Source organism: Saimiri boliviensis, chromosome 1 (genome assembly GCF_048565385.1).
Source record: "Saimiri boliviensis isolate mSaiBol1 chromosome 1, mSaiBol1.pri, whole genome shotgun sequence".
NCBI lineage: Eukaryota > Metazoa > Chordata > Mammalia > Primates > Cebidae > Saimiri > Saimiri boliviensis.
The window spans coordinates 185,928,868-185,939,026 of record NC_133449.1 but is presented as its reverse complement, the minus strand read 5'-3'; the positions used below and the strand labels follow the sequence as shown (position 1 = coordinate 185,939,026).

The 10,159-nt window shown below is 34.8% G+C and overlaps 1 pseudogene; it reads left to right on the top strand.

The window, feature by feature from the left end:
- The first annotated feature begins 8,673 nt into the window (after window positions 1–8,673).
- Window positions 8,674–9,002, top strand: LOC101030038 (10 kDa heat shock protein, mitochondrial pseudogene; annotated as a pseudogene).
- The last annotated feature ends 1,157 nt before the right edge of the window (window positions 9,003–10,159 follow it).

The window sequence follows — 10,159 nt, the reverse complement described above, 5'->3', positions numbered from 1 at the left end:
GCAGGAGAATTGCCTGAACCCAGGAGGCAGAGGTTGCAGTGAGCCAAGATCGCGCCATTGCACTCCAGCCTGGGTAACAAGAGCGAAACTCCGTCTCAAAAAAAAAAAAAAAAGAAAGAAAAGAAAAGATTTTTGCCTCTGTTTACCTTGTGTATTTTGGGTCCTTGATATTATTCCACAGTAATGAAATCATGGAACAATTTTGTGCCTAATCTAGGGTTGCTTACATCTTTTTTTTTTTTTTTTTTAGAGACTTTTGCTAAATAATTTGTGCCTTTTGGTAGAGAAAACCACTAGGATTACGTATAACCAGATAAAAATCTGGCAGAGAGGTGAGCAGATATTTAATAACAACACTTACATGTTGTTTGTGAAGAGGATGTGAGTACATTGCATTAACAGCCTCAATTGCTGTTTTCACTCTTTGCCAAATAATCTAATCTGTCCACCAAGGCTAGTACTAACACCACCCTCTCCTCTTAGGTGACTTTAGATGTGTGTATTATTATTCATCTTATGAAGAACGTGATACATTTTATAATCACTCCATTTGCTGCTGCTTTTCAGTTTTATGGTAATCACCTTCCTACTGGGAAGATAACATGAAAGTATGTGCATGTTCAGATTCTGTGACTGAAATGAATGGTTGATTATGAAATGCTAGTACATTTTACACAATAGGAAAACAGAAAGGCTTCTTCAACTCAACTGAAGATCTTCACCTAAATCAACTTGATTGCGTATTTTCACACAAAAGAAGGAAAGTAGTTCATTTAATCTGAAAGATTCTGCCTATAACATCTATAAATTCTCTTTCTCTCTTTTCCTCTCCATCCCCTGCCCCCTATATTACACACGCATTCCTTTACTTTTGAGAAACTTTCCCTCAAGCAGTTATCACAGAGTTCGGTCTCAAGAGAATGTCTGACAATCAATGAGAGGAAGCAGCACCTTGTATAAGGTGATGCCTTAGACATTAGAGGAAAAGTATGGAAATGAAGCGTGAATTCCAAATAAATCACCTTGCAGTTCGATTTATAAAATAACATTTCTTCTGTGTTCAGAGTCCTCATTATCATAAACCAGCAGAGCTGCAGGATTTTATAGGTGTGCACAGACATTGTACATACACGCACCAAACATATACTGTTGGAAGTGATTCGTGGCTGCCACTGGAAAGTGTACCTTCAGATTTGCCTTAGATATAATTAATGTTAAAGGAATAAAAATAAAATCTAGCCATAAAAAATACATGTATGTAGGCACTGATCAAAAAGTAGCCCATGCTTTGCTCTGCTTTGACAACCACATGTGCAGCTTTATTTCCTAAATACTTTGAATCATGTATTCAGTTCAACAGATAAATATTGAACTCCAGTTATTTGGAAGACACTGTTTTGGAAACTGCAGAGTTGTGGAGATGAGTAAGTCTGAATCTCTAAATAACTACGAGCAGTTTAAAAGAGGTTGAGAATACAAGTCTTATGATAAATATCATGTTAGGTTTGTGTATGTAATATATAAATAACAGAACAAAGATTTTATAAAAGCAACATAATAATAATTCTGAATTACTAGACCATGGTACATTTTATTGAGGGCATTTATTTTGGCTGTGGTACATCTATGATTAAGAATGCTATGTGTTCAATAAAGTTTATACGACAAGATTTTAATTAAGAATTTTCAAGTATTTTGTACATGCTATATTGTTAGGCCTGGATTAGAATTTTTGGAGTTACACATGCTTTTTGACTGAGGTAAAAAAGGTATTGTGCATTTTTACAGTCTCAATCGGGAGAAGAGGCTCCTAAAATACTGTGCTAAAACTGGACAAGCTATAGATAACACCCAATAGGTTTAAGAACTCTGGTGTTATGTATTGTTAAAAAGGTGAGTATCATTACTTGGTAACAAATCCCAGATTATGTAATCATTACATACGTAATCCAAATCTTATTAATATTAAAATAACATCTCAGTAAATAACTGTTTATTGTCAATATTAGGACTATAACTCTAAGACATTAATTTGCCTTCATCTATCTTGTTAAATGAAACATGACTTTAACAAATTCTATAATTTCTATAAATCAAGAGATATTATGAATTTATTTCTTAAATATTTTTAATTAAGGGATAGCCCCATAGGTAATTCTTATTAAAGTTCAATATACTTAGCAATCAATGCTACTGAAGTAACAATTAGAATCATTGACCATTTCTAATATTATTGTCTCAATTAAATGTTGACTTTATTCAATTTTCTGTGCAGTTGAGCCATATAACTTCTGAAATAACTTTAATTTAAAACGATTTCTTTCTTAAACTTTAGCTTGGCACATTTTCTTTGTGTGATTTTTTTCCATATTTTTAGGAATTCTTTTTTTCTTGCATGCTTTTTAAAAATCATTTATTTATATATTTATTTATTATACTTTAAGTTCTAGAGTACATGTGCAGATCATGCTGGTTTGTTACACAGGTGTACACGTGCCATGGTGGTGGTTTGCTACATCCATCGCGCCATCATCTACATTAGGTATTTCTCCTAATGCTATGCCTTCCCAATCCCCTCACCCCCTGCTATTCCTCCCCTCGACCCCACCCCCCCAGGCTCCAGTGTGTGATGTTCCCCTCCCTGTGCCCGTGTGTTCTCATTGTTCGACACCCACTTATGAGTGAGAACACATGGTGTTTGGTTTTCCGTTCTTGTGTCAGTTTGCTGTTGCTTGGCACATATTTTAAAAACCTACCCAGGTGGACCAAAACAACTTGATGAATCTTTCTTAGGGGTGATTTAAACCCACAAAGGCAGGAAAATGCTGGGACTGATACAACAAGTAAATGGCTGGATTCTGGTTCTTTGATAAAACTCCTCTAAGCCTCCTCGTCTTTTTTTATTAAGCAACAGTAATTGATTGAGTTTCTCAGAAGTGAAATCTGTCACTGATATGTCACTAGTGTTTTCAGGTAAATCTCAATATTGCATGGACAAATGGGATTGTTTATGGGTCGATGGATGTCATGATAAACTAATGACACAAGCCGTTCCTGCTGATCCTTTCCATGATTCCATTGGTGGCGTGGGTTTGGAGTGGATCTGTTGTAGGGCTATTTAGCCATTGTGCATTTTTTCAAACCACACGGTGCTGAGAACAAGAACACTAATCTTAAAATTTACATTCAAGTCCAAAGATCCATGCTTCTTGCAGTTATAATACACTGTAAGTGCTCACAATATGCCTATAAAACATGTGTCATCATATCCATTTTATAGGGCAAAAAAACAAGGCTCAGTAGCCATGTACCTAACTAGCAATGAACCTTAAGTTAGAATCCAGATTCTTCTAAATGACAGAAATTTAGTCTGTCTCCTAAAGAGAGCTGTATTCTCAATGAGAAATTAATCCAGGGTTTTCAAGTTGAGGCTCAAGTAGAGAACTGATACAATATTGGTCCACTATCAGACTAAATACCAAGAATGGTCCCTTGGGGATGAGGTTGAACAACTAAATGTAAACTTTATATGTAGATTTTAATCTGATAATTACTAATTGGTCTGAGTAATTGAGGTAGTCACTTGGTCTTGGAATGTTCAAACCATAAAGGATTTGAGATGTAGTCAAACCCACCTTTTTCTCTGAGTGGTTTTCATAGTAATCTTAAAAATAAAACCGTGAGAATGCATATTGTTTGCTTTTCACATATTTCCTTCTGTCAGTGCTGCTTTATGAAAGGAAAATATTGCTTCATTAAGATTTTTCAAATAAGTAAGAGAAAAGAAAAATATCTGTTGTCTTTTATCAATATGAGACATATTCATATTGGTAATTTGTGAAATCTAGTAACTGTAAAGTAATCAGAGATGTTTTGCTATTGTCTTAGTCCATTCTGGCTGCTACAACAAAGTACCATAGACTGAGTGATTGATAAACAAAAAAAGTTTATTTCTCACTGTTCTGGAGACTGGGAAGTCCAAGATAAGGTGCTGACTGGTTGGGTGTCTGACAGGAGCTCACTTCCACATAGACATCTGTCTTCTCATTCTAAACTCATGTGACAGAAAAGGCAAGAGGTCTCTCTTGGACCTCTTATTAAAGGAATTAATATCATAATACTGATTTTTTGGAAGTTAATACTAATACACTTCAAAAGATTCCACCTCCTAATACCATCAACTTGGGAGTGAAGATTTCAATATATGAATTCAGGGAGACAAAAAACAGTTAGACCATAGAAATAAAGCATGATGCTTCCTGACACTGTGGAATATTGTTCAACTAATCTGCCCACTCTGGGTATGAGAATTTTTACCTTACAGTTTTCCTTTTGATGTACCTGAGAGAGAGAGCTATCTTTAACAATGCCTAAAGGAGTTCTTTAACATGTGTTATTTAAAGAGGATAAATAAGGAATAAACTATATACAGTTCACCTCACATAGTAAACTAATATTTTAAGATATATGTGAATGAATATGTACATGCTTATACACTTACAGTCAATAAAATTGTTGAAGGTTCTATTTCTCTTTTCCTCATTCATTCAGTTTTTCATCAATTTAACATGTATTCAGCAAATATTTGTTAATCATCTCTATCAAGCGCTGGAGATATGAAAGTCAATAAAACATTTGATATGCATTTATTAAAATCATTCATTAGGAAAAATTCTTGGAACAATCAGCAGCACTGTGTAAAAATGAGACATTTGGAAACAGACCAGACAGTAGAATGTAATTTTTAAGTAAACTATGCCTAAATAACTATTTTTAGATAAAATATGCCTAAGTAACTTGTCCTTGCTAAGAGATAACCTCTATCTTTGCACTGAGGAAGACCTTGAGAAACACCCAAAAATCTCTGCTTAAAGCCCTTTTGTTTAGAAATTCTTGATTAACCTTTAGATACACAGATCATTATATGAAAGTGGGAAAAAATTATTACTTCATATTTTAAAAATTATTATTATTATTATTTAAGTTCCAGGGTACATGTGCAGAATGTGTATGTTTGTTACATAGGTAAACATGTGTAATGCATCACCTAAGTGCTTTTTTTGTTTCCATAGGTTATTGGGGAACAGGCGGTGTTTGGCTACATGAGTAAGTGCCTTAGTGGTGATTTGTGAGGTTTCGGTGCACCCATTACCCAAGCAGCATATGCTGTACCCGAGTTGTAGTCTTTTATCCCTTATCCCCTTCCCACCCTTTCTCCTTGAATCCCCAAAGTCCATTGTGTCATTCTTACACCTTTGCATCCTCATAGCTTAACTCCCACTTATGAGTGAGAACATACTATGTCTGGTTTTTCATTCCTGAGTTACTTCACTTGGAATAATAGTCTCCAATCTCATCTAGGTTGCTTTGAATGCCATTAATTCACTGCTTTTTATGGTTTAGTAGCATTCTATTGTGTGTATATATATATATATATAAACTCTGACACACACACACACACACACACACACACACATATATATATATATATATATATATATATATATATATATATATGTCAGAATTTCTTTATCCACTTGTTAATTGGTGGGCATTTGGGTTTGTTCCACATTTTTGCAATTGTGAATTTTGCTGCTATAAATGTGTGTGCAAGTATCTTTTTCATATAATGACTTCTTTTCCACATGTAGATACCCAATAATAAATTGCTGGATCAAATGGAAGTTCTACTTTTAGTTCTTTAAGGAATCTCCACACTGATTTCCAGAGTGGTTTTACTAGTTTAAATTCCCACTAGCAGTGTAGAAGTGTTCCTTCCACTGCATTCATGCCAATATCCATTATTTTTTGATTTTTTGACTATGGCCATTCTTGCAGGAGTAAGGTGATATTGCATTATGTTTTTGATTTGCATTTCCCTGATCATTAGTGATGTTGAGTATTTTTTCATATGTTTGTTGGCCATTTGTATACTTCTTTTGAGAATTGTCTATTTATGTCTTTAGGACATTTTTGATGGGATTGTTTGTTCTTTTCTTCGTTTGAGTTTGTTGCAGATTGTGGATATTAGTCCTTTGTCAGATGTAGAGATTGTGAAGATTTTCTTCCACTCTGTGGGTTGTCTGTTCATTTTATTCTGCTGACTATTCCTTTTGCCATGTAAAAGCTCTTTAGTTTAATTAAGTGTCAGCTATTTATCTATGTTTTTATTGCATTTGCTTTTGGGTTCTTGGTCATGAAATCCTTGCCTAAGCCAATGTCTAGAAGGGTTTTTCCAGTGTTACGTTCTAGAATTTTTATGGTTTGAGATCTTATTACATTTAAGTCTTTGATCCATCTTCAGTTGATTTTTTATAAGGTAAGAGATGATAATCCAGTTTCATTCTTTTACATGTGATTTGTCAGTTATGCCAGCACCATTTGTCAAACAGAGTTTCCTTTCCCCACTTTATGTTTTTGTTTCTTTTGTTGAAGATCAGTTGGCTGTAAGTATTTGGGTTTATTTCTGGGTTCTAATATATTCTGTTCCATTTGTCTATGTGCCTATTTTTATAGTAGTAACATGCTCTTTTGATGACCATGGGCTTATAATATAGTTTGAAATTGGATAATGTGATGCCTCCAGATTTGTTCTTTTTGCTTAGCCTTGCATTTGATTGAGATGACATATGTTAAAATGTTATTATTCTGATTGCTTCCTCTGGAACATGCATCTCAAAGAAGTCAGGAATATAGGCAGTTTTACCTTAGGTCATCATTAACTTAGGTTCATAAAGATCCTTTCAAACACAGTCATAAGAATTAACATGGTTTTGCATGAATTCCCTCAACTTTAGTTCATCTCACTTGTTTTTAGGTTTGTTTGTTTGTTTTTTTTTTTGCCATGAGGTGGGGAAAGACACTGGGGGGTATGGGGAAGGCAATTACAAACACAAGTGTAAATATTTTATGTTTTGAATAAGTCTTTAGCTGGGAAGGTGGCAAGCTGGGAAGTCTTTAGCTGGGAAGGTGGCTATTTGTGGAGTTCAAAGTCAGTTCTGTAACCATGTGATACTCTAGCAATTTTTAATTTTTAGGGTTTATTTTTATTTAAGTGCATGAAATAGATATTCATAATTTTTGATTCGTAACTTACTCTTGTTGTCCAACGTGGCCATGGCTGGCTTTTACTAATTTAATCGGTTGTTTGTTTACTTTTAATAATAAAATAAGCACCTATAACTCCACTATCCAAAACAAAAGCTTAGGTCTTGAGAATAACAACAACGCAACCATGTCATTTCCTGTCCTCTCCCCTTGACTCCCTGAAAGTAAACATCACCTTGAATCTCTTGATCATCAGCCCCGCCTTTCCCTTTAAATAATTTTATTCCACTCTTATTCCTAAAGCAATAAACATTTTTGTATCATTATTTTTACTTACTATAATATTGCTAAGATAGGTTATCTTTTGCATGTCACCACATTTCATTTGAGTACTAAATAATTCTGTATCGAAAGTTTGTTCATCTACTCTTTCCCTGTCAGACTGTAGGTTGTTTCCAGGAGTTTTTCCCCTATTATGAACATCTATGTTACAATCTTACCCTGTTACATAGGCAAGTGTTTTCTCTGAAATATGTATGTTGGTGTGGAATTGCCAGGTGGTAAGCAATGAGTGTTCAACTTTAGGAGTAATATATTTTCCGAAGTGGTTGTACCATTTGTATATCCACCCACAATGCATAAAAGATCTACTTCTTCTAAACCCTCCCAACATTTGATATTGTCAGATATTTTAATTTTGCAGATTGAATGGATAAACATCGTCTCTTACTTTAAGCTTAATTTTTTTTCCTGATTATTTGTGAAGATGAACATCTGTTCACAAAAGCAAATGATAAAACTCACCATTTTAGGAGTTTTAATCTTAACCAGTTTGTAGCCCACAGTTTCTCTGTCCTATGGAAATATTTCTATGTGCTTTATTAATTTAGATCAAAGGCCAGTAAACTTTTCTGTAAAACCATAAATGTTTTTGAATTTGTACTGCAGATGGTCTCTATCATGACTACTCAGCTGTTCCTTTTAGCAAAGAAGTACCCATAGATAATTTATAAACAAGTGGAGTGTGGATGTGTTCCAATAAAACTTTATTTTCAAAAACAAACAGTGGACCAGATTTGGCCTATAGGCTGTAGTTTGCCGACTTGTGATTCAGATTGCCAGAGATCTTCATTAGACTGTAGATCATGGATATGTTACTAGTCTGTCTACTAGCAGAGTAGCCAGTCCTCATTTAAAATCATCACAATGTATTGAACATATACTTTCTGTATAGTGTATTATAGTTTACTGTATCATTGTGTTGTAAAATTCATTTATTTTTCAGGCTGTTTCTTGTAAGCAAGAAAGAAACATTTAAACTTTTCCAAACACAACTTCAAGTCCAAAAAATAAATCAAACTTTTATAATGCTGGCTATTTTTTTCTGCAGCAGCTCAGCAAGATAGATTCTGTTTGCCCAATTTACGAATGAGAAAACTAGGATTCAGAGAATCTAAGTAATTTGCTCACAATGATATGGGGAATAAATAGCAATACGTGGTATTGGAACTTGCATTTGCCTGACCCCAAAGTTTGTACTTCTTTGACTGAAGTGTGCATCCATGGCCAGGCATGGTGACTCACGCCTGTAATTGCAACACTTTGGGAGGCCGTGGTGCGCCAGAGCAGAGCACGAGTCTGAGGCTGAGGGAGTCATGGCAGGACAGGCGTTTAGAAAGTTTCTCCCACTCTTTGACCGAGTATTGGTTGAAAGAAGTGCTGCTGAAACTGTAACCAAAGGAGGCATTACGCTTCCAGAAATATCTCAAGGAAAAGTATTGCAAGCAACAGTAGTCGCTGTTGGATCGGGCTCTAAAGGAAAGGGTGGAGAGATTCAACCAGTTAGCGTGAAAGTTGGAGATAAAGTTCTTCTCCCAGAATATGGAGGCACCAAAGTAGTTCTAGATGACAAGGATTATTTCCTATTTAGAGATGGTGACATTCTTGGAAAGTAAGTAGACTGAAATAAGTCACTATTAAAATGCCATCAATGTGAAGCTGCCCATTCCACTGAAGTTCTGAAATCTTTCATCATGTAAATAATTTCCATATCTCTCTTTTATAATAAACTAATGATAAATGATGACAAAAAAAAGAACAAGACTCAGTATCAAAAAAAAAAAAAAAGAAAGAAAGAAAGAAAGAAAGAAAGAAAGAAATGTGGTTCCAAGGATCCACATAGAATGAGGAATCATTGTGATTTTACTTCTGGATCCTGACAGTTATTGTTGCTAACATTGCTGAGAGATTTCTTTGTTTAAATATGCCAAAAACTATGCTGTCTTTTGCATGCAGTATCTCACTTAATCCCTATTAAAATCTTTAATACTGATGTTATAGTACTCTGTGGGACACATAAAAAAGTGCTCACAGTCACATAGCTAGTAATTTACTCAATCAAAAATTACACAGAAGCAGGAAAGCTGGTCTGCTCAAAGACTGTCTCACTGCCACTCATCTGACCACATAAACACAAAGGGAATGAGGAACTCTTCCAGGAAAAATGAAGGCATTGCATTAAAAACGCTGGCCATGTAGCTGTCTGGATATGAGTTATCATCATGTACCTTATTACCATTCACTTTTTCCTGAAGCATATACTTTTCCTCCAGAGTCATAAAATACCTTGTGCTATACAGACCTTGATTTCCATAACCCAGGGTACTTCTTTCTCAGAAATGTTGCCACTATTTCCTTTGAAGAGCAGGGAAGAAAAAGCTTCTTTCTCAGAGATTATTGCTGGCGTGATTGTCAAAATATTGCTGAAAAGGGCTCTGCAAAAATTTGTCTTTTGAGAAGGTGTACTTGTTTGCCTGAATTGAGAGACAGTCATAATAATGGCTTGCCTTTCTCTTTTTCTACCTTCTGCCTTTCCATCTTCCTTCCTTCTTTTTTTCTTACCTTGTTTTCCTTCATTCAAAGCTTACTTAATCATTCTTCATGTATTTTTTTTTTTATTCAGGCAATAATTACTTAGTGGGTGACTACTATCTGTCAGTCATTGAACTCATAAAAAGGTAACTACAACGTGATCATTGCTCTAAGGAAATATACAGTAAAGGAAAGAGAGGTAGGTATAAAAACAAGTAAGTCCTCTAAAGCCTTGCTACTC